This window comes from Urocitellus parryii, chromosome X (assembly GCF_045843805.1).
Source record: "Urocitellus parryii isolate mUroPar1 chromosome X, mUroPar1.hap1, whole genome shotgun sequence".
Classification (NCBI taxonomy): domain Eukaryota; kingdom Metazoa; phylum Chordata; class Mammalia; order Rodentia; family Sciuridae; genus Urocitellus; species Urocitellus parryii.
The window spans coordinates 126,129,427-126,148,329 of NC_135547.1; the positions used below are offsets into that span (position 1 = coordinate 126,129,427).

At 40.2% G+C, this 18,903-nt stretch overlaps 1 long non-coding RNA gene across 1 annotated transcript; it reads right to left on the reverse strand.

Annotated features, from left to right (window-relative positions):
- Window positions 1-1,700: 1,700 nt before the first annotated feature.
- On the reverse strand, window positions 1,701-16,670 carry LOC113187392 (uncharacterized). Its single transcript, XR_003301413.2, has 3 exons — window positions 16,543-16,670; window positions 3,468-3,530; window positions 1,701-1,766 (listed from the first exon to the last, which is right to left on the reverse strand). It is a non-coding gene; the product is annotated as an uncharacterized LOC113187392 (long non-coding RNA).
- Window positions 16,671-18,903: the final 2,233 nt, after the last annotated feature.

The following is an 18,903-nucleotide window of genomic DNA, read 5'->3' on the forward strand; positions in this document are numbered from 1 at the left end:
TATACCCAGTATACTGAATGAACCACTCTTAGTGTGGCCCTAGCTTTACTCATTTCTACTGATGAACCTGCAGATCACAGAGTCCAGTATGGCCTAAAAGCAAACCTCCCATCACTCATCTAATTCAAAAATGCCCACTGTCTCAAAGCATGCACCTGACTCAGACTAGGAAGCTAATAGGAAGGGTTGGAGCATGAGCTTCTTTGATTTTTCTGCACTTTTCCCTTCCATTCCTAGTCCCTTACTTATGCTGCCTCTGGTTACTCCAGGATGAATAAGAGCAAAGGAGTAAAGTTAGGGGAGAAAGGTCTTACCTGCTTGTGTACTTAGAATCTGCTGGTACAGCAGAGGTATACCAACCAACTCTTTCTCTCACAGAATGCTTTGCTGTGTCTTTCAGTGACCCATGCTACTATGACAAAATACCAGAGTCTGAGTCATTTACAAACAAAAGAAAATTATTTCTCATTGTTATAGATCAACATGTTGGCAGATTGGTGTCTGGTGATAGCCCAGTTTCTGCTTCTAAGATGCCACCTTGAATGCTGCTTCCTACAGAGGGTAGGAACACTGTGTCCTCAATGGCAGAAAAGATGGCAGGAACAGATCAGCCTCTTAATGCTATCATATTGCCGATTAGGTTTCAATATATGAATTTTAGGGAACACATTCAGACTATAGCACCCACTCTCCTTTAGGAACTTTCCACTTTTCCCTCCCCTGCTGCAGATATGCAGTTTGCAGAGGCCATCTTTTACTTCTGGCAATCACCCCTCCCAGGCTTCTTCTATCTGGAACCTCTCTCCTAGACAGGGAGTCTTCTTGAGAAAGATGCCTTCCTGAGTCGACCCACTGAAAATCAGCCCCTTCACTGAACTGAATGTTCAACTTTCAAGTAATTCCTGTCAGCGCTCTCATGCGTGCGCGCGCTCTCGCTCGCTCTCTCTCTCTCTCTCTCTCTCTCTCTCTCTCTCTCTCTCTCTTCCCTGCCCTTCCAGAAATTGCCAGTGCCCAGACTTTAAACACATCCAGGTACGTGTCAGATAGTAATCTGTGTACCTTCTGAACTCTGGGGTCCTTTGCCCAGATTTTCCATAAACTTTCTCTCCAAGCTCTCTTCTGTTCTTATTGCTATAACTGGATGATGTATTTCTACCTCTCAACAAGCATCCAGAGGGAAGTATGGAGCAGAGGTAAGCTCCACCCACCACACAGCTTCTTCAGTTCCTTCAGTCAGCCCTCAGCCTCCCTCACACCTTTCAGATGAGTGCCAAGTTAAAGATCTTGGAAAAACACAATTACTTTGCTATTCTTTGGATATTGAGTGTCCCCCAAAGAACCACATATTAAAGGCTTGGTCCCCAGGGTGGTGCTAGTGGGAAATGGTGGGACCATTAGAAGGTAAGGCTTAGTGGAGGTTTTTAGGTCATTAGAAGTGTGCCCTTGAAGGGGGGATCATGAAACACTGGTCTTGTTCTCATCCTCTTTTGCTTCTAGACATAAGGTGAGCAGTTTGGGATACAACACACTCACTGCCATGGCCATCCAGCATGTCAACCAGAGAACCAAAGCAATGGCTGCACCTTATTTTGGACTGGAACTTCCAAAACTGTGAGCCAAAATAAACCTTTTCTCTTTATAAGTTAACTACCTCAGTTATTTTGTTATATTTCCAGAAAGCTAACACATTTTTTATCCTACAGACATGAAGTATTCTTCTCTCTGGATGTAGGAATTGCCACATTTTCTCGGTGTTGAAGCATCAGCTGAAACAAAAAACAAGAAGCATCTTATTTAATGTCATGTTGCACTAGATTAAGGACTGAAGCAGGCTGTCAGCATTTGTCTGAGCATATTAGCGAAATCAAACAACCTTAACAATATAGTGATAAAGATTTCATGCTTCAAGAAAACTTTGGTCAACTGAGAAAGTGAAAAATAAGATTCTAAATTTAATAGACTAGGTCTTCAAACAAGAAAAAATTCATGTCCAAGTACAAATCTGGAAGGGTCAAAACAGTTTGGGGCTCAATCAGAAGAGCAGCATAGTGATGCTACCATGAACTCCCATATGAAAACCATTTGTCACACTCTGGTAGTATTACATATTAGTTAATATTCCCAATGGCATGCACAAAACCAGGAAAATATCAAGTGCTACACAAATAGCTCCAGAAATGGATGGATGGATAGATGGATGGACAGATGGAAGGTAAGCCTAAGTTCAACACCCTGGATCGCTTAGTGAATCAAATTCAAAGTTTTTCATAGCTCCTTAAAAAGTAGTAACTAGAAGTTATAATATAAACCTACAGTATATTCTTTGGAGTTTGTGATAAATATTTATTCAACTCAGTATTAAAATGGATGCAGTTCTCTTTCTATAATATGATTCAACTCTTCTCAGCTAATCCTTTCATATTCTTTACAAAAATTATTAAATAATTTTTGTAAAGTTTTGCTTAAGATTATTTATTGTTGTTTTAAATCATGAAGGTAGACACATGGTTTTCAAAGAGGTGAAATAATCCCTCTGGCTATGTTATAAATTGAAATATGAATTGAATGATCTCTACCTGGCTATTGAAATAAAAATAGCTACAACCAGAGTACAGATAAAACAGGTAACAAACACCCTTGCATATTTTGTTTCCATCAGGTTTATTTCTGTCCAGACATTCACCCTTCCTAGTGCAGGACCATCTCTATTTATACCTCATGATCAACATACTGTCTATAGTGAGTGCTAATTCATTTCTCAAGGAAAGAACCCTTTCTAAGAATAATACAGAGAGTGTTTCAAATGCAATTTGATTGATCTTTATCCTCAAATAGTGGTTTCTAACCTAAAGATAAAGATTTCTTCCTTTTTCTATTGAGTGACAACTAAATTCTCCTTTGCAACATTTGGTGATATATCTATTGATCTACTGAACCATTAAGAGGCACAGAAACTTTCATTTAGCCATCTTTGAACTTTAGGTGAGATAATGGAATAAAACACGGGCTCCTCCTCATAGCTTACTCATTCCTTCAAAGTGTAACAGGGATTCACTTGATGCTTTGACTATATCCCTTTTGGCTTTGAAACTTACATGTTTTTTTTTTCTTTTTTCCAACCTTCTTCTCCCTAACCTTCTCCCTGATCTTCTTTTCCCTAACCTTCTCCTCCCTGATCTTCTTTCCTCCCATCTCTCCTCCTTAATCTCATTTTCTGTGAATCACCTCTTTAAAAAAACCCTGTTCCTTCCAATGGGCAGAATCACAGCCTTTGGGACAGGAGTCCCCTATATTTCTCCTTTGCTAGCAAAGCAATAAACTGTCTTTTTCCTTTTTCTCAAAATTGTATTCTCATTATTGGATTGGCATTGGGTCAAGGACCAAGCTTTCAGCAACAAAAGGGTGATATCCCCACCCCCTACCATGCTTAGGATTAATTCAATCAATAAATCTTTAAAGCCTGCTACCTTATTGAAGTACTCTTATATGCCCAGGAAATGCATGATTGCTCCTCTAAAAAAGCTCGTGACCTAAAATAAAGAACAGAGAAGTAAGTGAATACTTACTTTCATTCAAAAAAAATTAGTTAGACAAATATTTATCAAGGCCCAAGTGTGAATATGACAAAGTGGCCACAGTATGCCCCTGAGAATAATGGCTTTTCTCAGACCTCTTTGAAAGCCATGTGTCTACCTTCATGATTTAAAACAACAATAAATAATCTTAAGCAAAACTTTACAATTCTTTTCCTTAACCACTCAGAACTTCACACCTAGAATCCCTCTGGTTTCAGTTACCTATTGCTATGTAACAAACTACTCCAAAACTTAATGACTTAAATAAAAAAATTTTTTTTCATGATTCTGTGAGTTGATTCAGCTTGATGATTCTTCCGGTCCATTTTGCATTTACTGAAGTCACCTTCCTAGCTGTAGTCAGCTAGCATCTGGGCTGGATAAGAAGGTTCAAGAAGGCTTTACTCACATCTGGTGCCTCATTGATTCTTCACATGGTCTCTGCATATGGTTCTTGGGCTTTAGAATGTCATATTCTCTGCCATCTACTAGTCAAAGCAAGTCACAAGCCCAATCCAAACATCAGGGAAGAAAAAATAGACTTTACCCTTTGATGAGTGGAACAACATGGAACATAGGAATTGATGGTGATCATCTTTGAAGGCTATCAACCTCACTTCCTAATGTGAAATAAATTCCCCTCTCTGCATAAGGTTGTCAAATTACACCACCAATAATTTCAAAACTCTGTGATATATTACATGACAGAGGTAAGAGTTTGTTACCATGTTGTCAGAAAGGAGGAAATCATCAATATTACTTTTGGAAGGATATAACTGGCAATATTTCACAAAGGTATTAATCCTTCATGGTAACCCTCAAACCCTTGTGCTTTAACACCTAAGGAACTGTTTCATACAGTGCACATTTCCTAAATAATAAACTATGATTGACTAAGAAGTCTGTATTGGTTAGGGCAGGTTAACTAATGCAGCAAACGACTCCCAAATCTTAGTGGTCTCACACATTAAAGGTTTACTTCTCATACATATTACAGTTCAGTGCAGCCCATCAGGTAGGCTCTGCTCTACACAGTCATTCAAGGATACAGGCCCCTACCATCTATGTGGCCTACTCCACTAGATGCTCTACATTAGGTCATACATTAGGATGTTTTAGTCAGCTTTTTCTCTACTATGACTAAAAGACCCGACCAGAACTGTAGAGGATGAAAAGTTGAACAAATTTCTGATTTTTCCCTTGATAATATTTTTATTTTTATTTTCAAAATATATTTCCTTTCCCACGGAATGATTTTTGTGTGTATACACAATCTGCTTGTTACAAAATCAAGTCTAGGCCAGGACCTAAAGAATGAATGCCAGAAGATGAAGGACAAGAATATAGAAAACTTTTGCAAACGCACAATTTTCCATAGATCTCTCCATTCCCGCCCCACTGAAGATACTCCTCAACATTACATTCAGGATAGCTCTGACCCATCTTGTAATAATAGTTCTGAAGAGAGATTGTTCCTCAGTTCTACACTGACAAACTACATAACTTCTGAAATCCTAGGTAGTTTGGAAGAGGATGTTATTTGAGCAGAAAACTTAAGTCCTAGAAGAGGCTAACCAGAATATTTCTCCACTATTCTGATATTTCACATATATGAGTCTGGAATCTCCATATCTATAATATATTTGTGATTAGTTCATAGAGAAAACACTATATTTTACAAGGACATGGAAATAAGAATACTGAGTATAGCATTAGCTATGCTGCAGTAACAAAAATCTCTTATTTCTCTTACTTCTTACTTATATGAAGTTCAATGCAAGTTGGCCAGAGTTCATTTCCAACTGGTGACTCAGGAATCCAAGTTTCTTCTATCTGTTGATGCTGGCATCTTAATAGATTAATTATCAGGTTATCATGGTTGGCAAGGAGAAGAATGGAAGAGGAACACCAGTTCTTCACTTCTATGCCCCATAAGTAATACATTTCCACACATAATTCATTCACTAGAAGTGGTCAGATGGCCTACAATTAACTGCAAAGGAAATTGGGAAATATAGGGGATCATAGAGTAAGTTTAATGAATATGAACAATCTTTGCCTTATAAGCAAAATAAGATTATTCACAAAAGCTAAATAAGCAACATTCATATATCATGGATGAAATTAAGAAGTCAGAAGGATGTGCATGTAAGTGGGTAATGAAAGAGTTTGGGATATATCCAAAACTATGAACACAGCACTGCTCTGAAAAAATCATTGGCCGACCTAGAGATTAACAGGCGTGGAGGCTAGCAGTGCATCCATCTTTCTTTCTCCTGGGAAAGAAGAGATTCTTTTGTTTTGTTTTGTTTCTTTGTTTTGGTATTGGAGATTGAACTCAGGAGCACTTAACTACCTAGCCACACACCAGCCCGTTTTTGTATTTTATTTAGAAACAGGGTCCCACTGAGTTGCTTAGTGCCTCACTAAATTGCTGCAGCTGGCTTTGAGCTCACAATCCTCCTGCCTCAGCCTCCTGAGCCACTGGGATTATAGGTATATGCTACTGTGCCTAGCTCAAGAAGGGATTCTTAAACTGATACTTCTATCACTGTTGCAAGGTGTTACAAGACTCTGATTTTAACCAAAGTATAATTTATACATGCTGCAAAAAAAGAAGAGAACTGGAAATAAAAGTGTAAAATGACTGAGATAAACCTTTTTTTTTTTTTACAAAATTATGACTTGCTATCTTAATGATGTTATTAGAGAAAAGGGGGAGGAAGCCTGCCCTTTTGCAATTCCAATGAGAAAACTAATATCATTAGCTGATATCGCCAATTCACATTATTTTTGCCTCAGGTGAAACAAAAGTGACTAGGTCATAATGGTCAAGCTTGAATGTGGGCATACCTGCATTTGTCCAGCCCTCCATATTAAAATGGGCACTCCCAGCTTCAACATTTGAAAAGTAGGGGGAAATATCACCAATAGAGGATTTTTTAAAAACCCACTGTGGTTAATATGTGATTATTATTTGATACCATTATGAAGATAATAAAAGAAACTAGAAAAACGATTTTGGGGTATGCCTGTCTCTTGATATTCTGAAATGTCCATCCCAAAACTTTCAAAAGTCAATGAAATAATTAGTACCATCAAGAAGAGGAAGTCATCCCTGATCTTTGCAAGACCCAGAATTACACCAGTATTGTCTCAGAGAGGCAGGTCTAGAAAGTGATTGTAAATTGGGGCTGCAGTTATAGCTTGGTGGCAGAGTGCTTGCCTAGCACGTGTGAGGCACTGGGTTCAATCCTTAGCACCACATAAAATAATTAACAGATACAATATAGGCATACTATCCATCTACAACTACACAAATAATTTTTTTTAAAAAAAAGGAAGTGATTGTAAATTATCCCATTTTGTTACATTCTTCCCCATAACAGGCTTTTTGATGATGATCTACCTATACACTGAAAATGCATATAACAGAAGCAAAATACGTTGATGATTATCTAGGAGACAGGCAGGCACTGAATCTGATAAATACAAGTACTATACTCTTATTCCTTCAAGCTATGTGATTTATCAGAGTAATCCTGACCAGGGTGTAGACTCATCCACCAGTCTCAATTCTAATTTTCTGCTATCCATCCAAGTCTTCTCATTTCTACGCAACCTACCCAATGTCTGGAGATCAGAACAGAAAGTTTTAGGGTGGCTGACACAATGCTATAGCCCTGCACAAAGTTAGTGCTTGTATTTGTATTCTGGGTTATTCCTCAATCTTTTAGGTGTTTGACTAGTTTGAGTCAGTTTCTAAGAACTCCACATGAGAACCAAAAATCCAGGAAATGATCAAAAAAACTAAACATACTCTGTGATTTTTATAAAACTGGCTGTCTGTTCTAGTAAACTCCAAACCTGGCAATAGCACTGCAGTGCCTACACTATTATCCTACTATGTCATGTCAGTTCTTGCAGCTCTCTAACTGCACCAGGAAATATTTCTGCCCTGGATGTCCCCACACTCCCTCACAGGCATGTGGAAATTATTTCTATTTCTAAAGAAAAAAATGGCCCTTCTTTAGAAAAAATGTAACATAATGGAATAGTTTGCTCTCACTTTCTAGACCTAACTGTCTAAGATGATGCCCATGTAATTTTGGATCCTTACAAGATCAGTACAGTTATTTTACTAGCTAAAGTCACACATCTTTCTTGAAGTTTGTGATTTAACAGGATGGATATAAAAAGAGCTCAATTCTTGAAATGACAAAGTAGAAATTGTATTACCTTGTGCTTGCTAAATTTAACCAGCTACAAACATGATTGAAATAGTGTTATCTTGAATTTGCCCCTTAGTGACACAGAAAAAGCTTTATGACACTGCTAGTAATGAGTGATACACACTGGGTTTCCAGGATGAAGACACCACAGAAAACTATTATTATTGGTATTCATATCAAATCCAAGATTAGAAGGTCAGATTGATGAACTATAACTTCTGTGTTGCTCCCCTGCATGTAGGGCACAATGAGAATGCATTTAGATTCCTCTACACTCCGAAGAATAAGGACTTTGTTCATTTTTGTTTGCCTGCCAGTGAAAATAATAGCAATTTCAGCTCTGTTTCATCATACCACATGACTTGGAATTTATGCCTTTTACTTGGCTGGCTTACGATGGCCATTTATAGACCCATAATTTTATGTGCCACCTTCTCATAAAATTCACTCCCAATTTGTAAACCTAAGGCCAATGATGCACAAACCAGGTGTTAGGAGACACATTAGACAGAGTAGTCTCAGAAAAATGAGAACACGCAAGTCTAGGTTAATAACATGGTTCCTTGCATTTCCTTGGTCCCTGGATTTCCAGTTTAGGAAGGCCAACCCATGCACAAAGGACCCTGGCATGCAACTTGGAAAAAGGCAACTGGCGTGGGAGCTCATCTCTGGAATTCATGTAGTTCTACAAGAGGGTCTACATAGAGTCAAAGCCACCATGAGGACAGGCAGGCCTGGCTGCAGCTGTGCTTTTCTCTAAAGCATAGTTAGTATTTTCTCCTTCCTCCTCCCTTCCTTCATCTTTTAAGTCCTCTGAGAACATCAGCTACTTGTTTATTTTCCTGTGTGTCAACTGGATTCAATAGGAAGCAGGCATTAAGATAGGTTATGAATGCAACAGGTTGATTGGATAATAACACCTGAGAAAGAAAAGGGAGGAAGCAGGATTTGGCATGGGAGGCTTCCAGACTGTAACACTGATCTGATCATTTTTCCATCAACCCATGTTCTGGAAGTGCCAGAACAAAGATTTCCCTTAGAGGAGTCTTATTTTGGGCACAAATAACCAGGGCCTTTTTAGCATTGCCTCATTTGGTCCTTGGCCAGGAATTGCCCTAAGGAGATTATGACTCTGGCTCTAAAGCTGAGGCAATTTATTGGCATCAAGTTTTCTCCTTTAATCTTGAAGGTGGACCCAAGCAATACTCCATGCACCACAACCAGACACCTTCCATTGGGAAACAGCCCATCCCCAACTCCAAGTGATGCAAGCAGAACAGACTAAAAGCCTTTTGCTTTCCTAGACTCCCCCCTACAGTGTTGTGTACATGCTCCAAGTAGAATCAGAATCTGTTTTGAACATGGGCTGACCAGGTCTGTCTCTTTCTCTGCAATGATGAACTCTTAAGTACCACATAAGTTTGGAGCTTCTTGGGGATGTCTTATCACCACATGGATAACACTGTCTGAGAGTCAGGCAGAGGCAAGCAGAGTCCGAGATGGAGCAAGAGCCAGGGAGATGAGATATGTTGATGGTGGATAAGAAAGCTTTATGGTCTACTTCAAATCCTCTTGGCCTCTTCCCTTAGTCCACCCACTGCTGCTGAGATCACTTCCATGCTGGCTTTGATGGGCCTTCTGCAGGTGCAACCTGGCAGTGTTCTCCACCTTAGACTTCTCTGAGACTGTAATGAATTCACTTTCTACCCTAAGGCTACCCTCTTGTGAGACACCTGTGGAACTTGTTCAGCATTCAAATGTGCAACCTGTAAATGTGGGGGGCATCAACACACACGAGGCCACATTTGATAAGTGGGGCACAGTACTGATAATTAAATGCTTCCCCCTTATGTCTCCTAGAAGGTCCATCCTGAAATGTATTCTACAAGGCTCCCCTGAAGAGACCATAGCATTAAGCTCTGGTTTCTCACAGTGTCAGCTAACTCATTTGCATCTTTCTCAGCTTTCCTGCATCCCCGTTCAATGCTGCTCCCCAATAAACTACCTACACACAAGCTGTTACTTCAGTCTCCTTTATGAAGGAACTCGGTCTTTAACAGATGGCACCATTGGAATACCTGGATCCTACTACTCCTGAAACAACTTCCTAGTTCCTTGAGCCAGTAAAAGTATAAAATCTCTCTTTTTCTTTTTTTAAAAATTGTGTGTACGTGTTTAAGCTAGTTTGAGTTGGATCTTTGTAATTTGCAACCAAAAAATAACTTACCAACACACCCCATTTTCCTCTTTGATCACCATCACCACCATCATCACAGACACCACTATGTCCATCTCTCACCATCTCTTTGTCCTCCCAGTCAGCTCCAGTAAGATGAAGTGTCCTCACTGACTCCTCCCCATCCATGTCCTCCCACATATATGGGGATGCCAATCTTTGGCAAATGCCAAATCTCCTAAGAGATACCAAATCTCTAAATCTATTGGTGTCTTTGAATGTAAAGGGTGTCTCTTGTAGACAGCACATTGAGTCTGAAGTGCCTCTGGGGGCCTTCAGCTGCATGCAAACTAGAAGTTACTGGAGCCAGTCTGATTCTGGAGATAGACCCAAATCAGGGATTGGAGAGAGATGGTTAAAACCAAGAGCCTGGATAAGGTCACTGAACGAGCTTGTATAGATGAGCCTGCCACAACTAGGACTCTGTGGGCCTGATATTTAAGGCTGCAAGGAGGATATTGATTATTCTTACTCTTCCCAAAGTTATAGACATGTTGCAAAGGCTAGAAGAAACCTCAGTAGAGAAATAGCAGGTGCCGCAGAAGTGAAGAAGGATCCAGAAGGCAGACAGACCCTCTCTGAGTGCCCTCCTCCTCACACACAGACTCCATCTGTGTGGGCATTGGCAAGGATTTGACTCTGGGGGTACAAGTGAGCCATTATAGCATCTTTGCCATGTCTCTGAATATCAAGCTCTCCTCCAAGATATTTTCCTTGTCAGTGCCAATCAGATCCCTAAACCTGATTATATACTGAAGCAGAAACACAGTTTGGGAAGTCCAAAACCAATTTCTGCCCTCTTTCCTAAACTTCTGCTTCTGGTGATTGTTGATCTCTTCCATGGCAGAGTGGCAGGCCAGAATTTTAGTGAGTCCTGAATTTGTGCATAATTATTGGTGGTATAAAGGTCCCCAGGCTTTTTGATCAAAAAGAAGGAGTTCAAGAGATGACATTCCACAAGCCTGATCTAATCTACTTAGAGAGGACTGGGAAGTTCATATCCAAAGGAGGATGAGGTCAGAGAAATAAAATGGGAAGTGGCATCTCATTTTTTAGAACACATTTTGATGATGTTTCTAAGCAAGGGAAGAATACTTTCTGGCAGACAGCAGTCGCTACTATGATAGCAGACAATTTTCTGGGGTTTGACTATGAAGGCATTTTGTCTTACCCAGTGCATCCACATTGCAAATGCCAGATGGTTGGCTCATGCGGCATGCAGTTCATGACATTTAAAACTTTGGATGTTGGAGTGTGCTGCTCTTTTATTCTTTCCAAACACACTGCTTCTAATATTTGTCTTTGAGGATTATATAGTAAAAGACAAGATAAATTCATTGGTCATCATTCCCAAAACATTAGTTTGCCAGAACTAAACTATATATCACAAGAATAAATAAGATCTGATCTCCAGTGCCTGATTTTTTGCAGAATTATGTACTCCAATAAGATGATTGGGGGTTTACAAGGAAAGAAGCTAAACTTCAAAACACAAAAGGCAAAAACATCTCTTTCAGCATCCTTATCCCATGTACCTTTTGGCCTGTCTATTAATTTGCAAAGGGAAATCGCAGTGCCCATTTTTCTAAACCTTGACATATTATCTATAAAAACCCAGGGAGTGGCTTAACAAAAGGGAATCAGATGGTTCTCACTGCTTTTGACATTATGCTTTCACAAATGAAACATTCAGTTTGTGAATCCAAAAAGGACTAATTGAGTATTTGTCATATGGTCAAGCCAGGGTCTGGCAATCTATAGCCTGTGGGCCAAATCCAGCCCACAGCCTGTGTCTGTGTAGCTGGAAGACATTTCAGGAACAGATTGGCACTGTGAGCTGGGATACCAGCCAGGGCACCATCCTCCACTCCTATTTCTGCCTCTGCTTCCAGAACCTGCCTCCCAGGTCAGTAGCTACTACTCCGGAGCTATTCTGGCCAACATCTACACATTGAGACCTCTGCTGTTAACAACTGCTAAGCACAGAGCAGTCTAGGAGCCTTCTGGCCAGCTACAAAGTCAAATGGCCCAGCTCTCCAGGAGTACAGAAGGGTACACCAGGACCTGGGTGTCAAAAGGTAAAGAGAAAACTGATCAAGGTAGCAAGCCTCCCCCAATCCCACTCACCACCTGCCTCCAACAATAGGGTCAGCCACTCTTCCTCCTGAGAAAGTCTGCAACAAATGGTAACTGGGCACAAAGTCCACCACCCAGGACCAGCCACCCTGGCAGGGTGTGGCAGGATTTGTCTCCCTTATTATATCAGTACCTACATGATATTCTCAGTTTTGCCTCTTGGTCTACAAAGTCTATAATGTTTATTATCTAGCCCTGTATAGAAAACTTCGGGACACCCTGGTATAAATTCCCACTTTCTCCAAATAGACTAATCATTAAGGTACACAAGGGGGATAGAGAAGGCAGAAATCTTGAGAATCTATGTTAGGAAACCAGAGATTCTTAAGTTGCATTGAAGCGAGAGATGCAAATTATAGATTTATATACCTGAATCCACACATTTCTGAAAGTTGCATTAATCTTTTACCCTTTGTGCTATCTGCTTGCTAGGCTTAGTTATATGGGGTATTTGAATGCCACCTACTGGGCACAAATGGCCTCCACATATTGGAAATGATGGTCCACACTGCAGAACATGGAGGTGCCACTTGGCAACTGGCTGCATAGCCTACACTGGGTGGCACTGTGTGTCATGGCTGGTTGAAGGGCTAGATTCATGGGGAGAGGTGTTCTCTGCTTCAGTAAAATTTTTCATTCAGGGCAGAGCAGTGTTTCTCAATATCTTTGTTTTAAAGCTGTCCCGGGCATTGTGGAGTGTTTCTCAGCATCCCTGGCCTCTATCCATGTAGCAAGTTAAGTAGCATCTCCCTCAAAGATATGCCCAAGTCCTAACCTGCAGCATCTGTGAATGTGACCTTATTTGGAAATAGCATTTGTCTTTGCAGATGTAATCAAGTTAAGGATCTCAGAATGAGCTCACCCTAGTTCAGGGCAGGCCTTAAATCCAATGACAGGTGTCCTTATAAGAGAAAGGAAAGGGAGATTTGAGATGAAAGAGAGAGAAGAATGCCATATAAAGTCTGAGGCAGAGACTGGAGTGATGTAGGCACAAGCCATGAAATACCAACCATAGCAGCAGCCACCAGAATCTAGGAGAGAACAATGGAAAGGACTCTCCCTTGGAGAGCCTCTAGAGGGATCAACCCTGCTGGCACCTCCATTTCAGAGTTCTGACCTCGAGAACTGTGAGAGGATAAATTTCTGTTTGTTTAGGCCACCAAGTTTGTGGCATTTTGATGTATACACCAATGTCAGGAAACTAATACAACACTCTAGATACCAGTAGCATCCTCCCCCAGGTTGTGATAATCAAAAATGTCTACAGATATTGCCAAATGTCCCATGAGGAGAAAAACCACACCTCATCAAGAAGCCCTGTGTTGGCATTTTGGCCTCTAATATAAAAGGAAGGAAGGCTCAAGTATTTGAAGGCTAGCTAGCCATCAGACCAACTGAACAGCAGGGTAGTGCCATCGACAGGCAAAGCAGATGGGAAATACAACTGAACTACAGGAACTGAAATGCAGAAAAAAATAGTAACTGACTTTTTTTATTAATTAGGCCTTTTCTCTGAGACACCAATGGACACAAACAAGAACCCTTTTTAATCCATTTTGATCACTAAACATCAATAGAATCTTAATCTTCACTTCTTTGCATGGTGGAGGTAAAGTTCAGTATCCTGAAATAGAAAGGAGCATAGGACCACCACACACAGAGTCCTTCTTATGCATCACAAGCATGTGTCCAGGAGAAAAATGCAATAGTTAATAAAGGAGTCATTTTGGCTTCCTGACTCTTGGCCTTTTTTACTCCCAGTTAAAGCAAGATGCTAACTTCAGCTCTAATTCTGGGGGAAAATAACTTTAGTCATTTCCAAAAAGAGTGTAATAATACCATTGTTGATTAGAAGTGTGGGTTTGAGAATTGAGCTGCTTGGCTTCTGGGTAGAATTCTGCCATGCCTGAGCCATGGGAGTGTCCACAAGCCACAAAACCTCTCCAAGCCTCATGTCCTCATCTGTAAAATGTGGGGAGCCATAGTACACGCGGCTCAGAGTGAGTATTCAAAAGTGCAATGAAAATAAAAAGTGCTCAACCTAGAGTTTGGCATAGTGAAGTGTTCAGGAAACATTCGCTTTTATTATCCAGAATGAAGCACATTCATGAATTAGCCAAGTGATTTGGCAAGCACAAAAGTTATTGGTGCTTTAAAGGCACTCCCCAAGAAACAGAGGAGTAAAACCATAGGATTTCAAGTGCCCTAGAACACAGCATGTTCAGGAGAAGTTTTAATTATCTGGATGATGGATTATCCACACACACACATACACACACAAATGTGCAGGTAATCAAAGGCAGCAGTTAATCTAGAATAACTGAATCATAATCTGCAGGCGCCATCAACAACCAATTTCCTGGGGCAATAGCCCACCATGTAGCCTACCTATCTATGTGTGAGGCGAGGGCTTATGCCCTGAGAAGCCTCCAGCCAATAATGAAAGTGGACCTCAGATAGTAGCCTTGATTTGGAACCCTGATTTGGTTTCTGTTAATCCACAAAGTTGATTCCTGAAATCAACTGAAAAAGGAGAGTCAAACATTATAATTATGCTGGATCTCCAAAAAGCAATTTGAAAATAGATAACTTTTAAAACTTAAACATGTATTAGTTTCACATTGCTGTCACAACAAATTACCACAAACTTGGTGGCTTAAAGCAACATAAATTTACTCTTTTACATTTGTAGGGGGAAGAAGTCTGAATGGACCTTACAGACTGATATAAAGGCATTGGTACAGCTGCATTCTTTCTGTGGGATTTAGGGGATAATCTGTTCTTTGCCTTTTCCAACTTTTAGAAGTTGCCCCCATTTTCTCTCATGGCTCTGCATTACTTAGATCTGCTTCTGTGGTTATATCCCCTTCTCTGACTCTGACCCTTCTACTTTCCTCTTATGAGAACTCTTATGATCATATTGGGCCCACCTGAATAATCCAGGAAAATCTTTAATCATATCTACAAAGTCCCTTTAGCCATGTAGGACAACATATTCACTAGGGCCAGTTTTTGTGTCTACCATAGTGCAGAAATTCTAATAAAACATATATTTAACCCAAGATGATCATAATCATGTTGTACTATGACAGAAGGATCCTCATTTAAGTTTTGACATTGTGATTTAAATTTTTCTTCTACAAGAATGTACCAAAGGGAACTAGGTGCATACAGAAGTCTGGATGATATGTGATTGGAGTCACAGTCAAGGCCTGCTAAGAAAATACATGGAAGTCCAGAATAAAGGAGTTAAATCACTTCTGATAAACCAAGGAAGACTTGGCAGAGTAAGGAGATTTTTAGGGTTAGGTTGTGAAAGAACAGAGACAGTCTGGTTGTCTGAAGAGGTTATGGGAGTCTTAGGCATATGGCACTACACTGACCGATGACTGAAAGATATCCCTTATCCCATTTTGGAGTCTGAAATGCATGTTCTATATTGCCTGACAATTCCTCCAGCTGCCCACAGCTGGATAATATCTCTTTCATTGATTGCCTCCCCTTCCCTGCTCCCCTTCTTTCCTATTCCCTCAGGCCATTTCCTGGCATCACATTCCAGATAAATAATTTGCATTTGGCTCTTCAACTCAAGGTCTGCTATCTGGGGAGCCCAGCTGGCTTGGGCCTCTATATAGGAGCATGAAGACACCTTACCAGCACTTGTCATTATGGAGTTCTTGGGAGTGAGGGGAGAATGAGTGTGCTTCAGAAGATACTCACTTGCAGATAGAAACCAGTGACAACCAATCAAGGTAGGGGAGGTAAAGGAGGTTGAAGACCTGAAATTTCTAAAGAGAATCAAGACATAAAAATATATCCCTAGCCCAAGATATTCTTATTTTAGAAGGGCAAAGACTAGACTGTTCTTCCCCCTTCTCCACATTTCATTTAATCCTAACTATTAGCTTTTATCCTTTTATGTTTCCTCACATAATTTATTTAAGTTTAATCCTGATTCATAGACACAAACACTATTTGGGTCACACAAATATAAAATGTGCTAGGTTGTCAAGCTTTGGAACAATGAAAAAGGAAAATGATCTATTCCCTGTATGTAGTATGCTGATAAATGTTCCAGTGAGGAAAAGGGGGTCTGGTTTGTAGTATCTGGCAATGTCTGTGGTGTAACCATTCCCATCATGGCTGCCTTTAAACTAGGAATACGACATTGAATGGCTCATGAAACTACTGCAAATTTAACCATTAGCTCTTGTGAGCTGGTACAAGCTGACTTCATAAAATTGCAGCCTTATACAAATTTATAATGGTAATAACTGCTTAGTCTGATTAGACTATTTGCTTTATCAAACAGATCCCAAAATGGAAAATGACTCATTACCACAGAGTTTTATTTCTTACTCACATGATAGTACTGGGCAGGTAAACAAACCACTAGCATGTCCTCCTCCACAGTCCTTCAGAGGCTCAGGCTGACAGCAGAGCTGCCATCTCCAACACAGGGTTTCCATGGTCACCCTGGGCCATCTTCATTCTAATCTAGCAGAGAGAAAGAAAGTGGAAGATCACACGTGGGGTTTATGAACCTCCTCTCTACTCAAATTCTATTGGCTGAACTAGTACATGACCACACTTACTGCAAGGGAAGTTGGGAAATGTAGTCTAGCTCTGAGCCTAGAAGAGAGGGAGAACATGGATTTGGTGAGCATCAGCTTTCCCTGCCACAATCATATTTGTGAGCATTTATGCTATGTATGTCAGTTCATGCTCAACAAGTATGTATGCATAGATGAATTAACAAATTTTATAAATGAGAAAACTAAATTTTAGGTCAAGTAATTTGCTGAAGATTACACAGGTAGGAAGCAGCAGAGCTTAGACTCAAAATCATGTCCATTCTATGCCAAAGGCAAAGCTCTTCAACAGGTAAGTTTCACCTGGCTTTGCCTACATAAAGATGATTGTCAGAATAATATGAACCTGGCTGTTTCTTAAAAGCAAGAGATATGGCTGGGGTTGTGGCTTAGTGGTAGAGCACTTGCCTAGCATATCCCAGCTAAAGTAATTCTGCTTTGGCAACACATGATCCCCAATCTGGCTTTTTCAGACCGTTAGTTCCAAGTGGGTGAAGCTGAGTTTTAGCAAATAAAAATCTGTCAACCCTGATTGTGAAAATTGATGGATATTAGTGACTAGAGAATGATTTAACTTGTAGTTGCTTCCCTCCAAAACACAAAAGACTCAAGGTGGCTGGGAACAAACCAAAGTGAAATGGCATTTTTTTATCTCAAGCATAGGAGAGGTGATGGGATTGAGCCAGGCAGTTGGAATGAAGGAGAAAAGAAGGAGAAATAAGACATCTTGACCTTTTGGCCCAGGACAACTAAGGGGAACATAAATGAAATGTTTGCACTATCTTAGTCCTTTGGGGCCTTAATTATGGATTCTTCTGGGTCCAAGATGAGGCTGCCATGAACTTTCATGGCCATCACAGGGTACAAGAGCTGATTTCCACCAAGGCAGCTCTGCATCAGTAGCTGAAAAGCAGGGTCTAAGTGGTTTGTTAATGACATGAAATATTCAAAAGTACATAATATTCTTTCTTTTGAGGGGGAGGTACCAGGTATTGAACTCAGGGGCACTCCACCACTGAGCCACATTCCTAGCCCTATTTTGTATTTTATTAGAGACAGGGTCTCACTGAGTTGCTCAGCGCCTCGCTAAATTGCTGAGGCTGGCTTTGAACTCGTGATCCTCCTGCCTCCACCTCCCAAGCTGCTGGGATTACAGGTGTGAGCCACTGAGCCCAGCCATATTCTTCTTTTTATAAAACACAAATTAGTATTTTTATTCCTCCAATATCATTCTCTAACATTTTGCTTTAGACTCCTTGAATCCTAAAGTAAGGAGCTATCGATGTAGCAAAATTCCACCTCCATCCTCTTAGGGTTCTGGCTGTGCCTGAGAATTAAATTTACATAAGATATATTCAGAAGAGAAAAGCATACAAATTTATCTAATACAAGTTTTATGAGACACGTGAGCCCTCATAAAGAATGAAGAACCCTCATAAAGAAAAGCAGTTAAGAGTCAATCTCTTATACACTGAATTGGACAAAGAATAGTGATTTGTGAAAAGCAACTAAATTATGTAGGGAGGCTTGAAAGATTAGAGTTACTATAACAAGGTCTGCACAGTGCTCTCTCAGTTTCAAGTTCACAGCATTGATGATAATAAGGTTATTGCATTTCATATAAGAAGGACATTTTCACATGGGAATTTTACCTCCTGCTTTTTAAAAAAATTTCTCTTAGTTGTAGAGGGACAAAATACCTTTATTTATTTATTTATTTATTTATTTATTTATTTATTTATTTATTTATTTATTTCTATGTGGTACTGAGAATTGAACCTAGTGCCTCACATGTGCCAGGCAAGTGCTCTACCACTAAGAAACAACCCCAGCCCTACCTCCTTCTTTTAAGAAACAGAATGAAGATCAAACTGATCTTTCTGCACCCCTGGACTTGCTGGGATTGGGGGCATTTTGTTTGTTTGTGTGTTTACGTATGTGGTGGGGGGGCTGGGGATGGATCCCAGGGTCTTGCACATTTCTAGGGCAAGTGCTCTAACACTGAGCCACATCCCCAGGCTGCACCTGATGTTTCCTAAGTGACTTTAATTAAAAATAGCCAGTATTCCAGAGCAGTATATTTTGAGGTGGGCTTAAGTCTTTCAATCACATTGCAAATATTATCCTTGGAT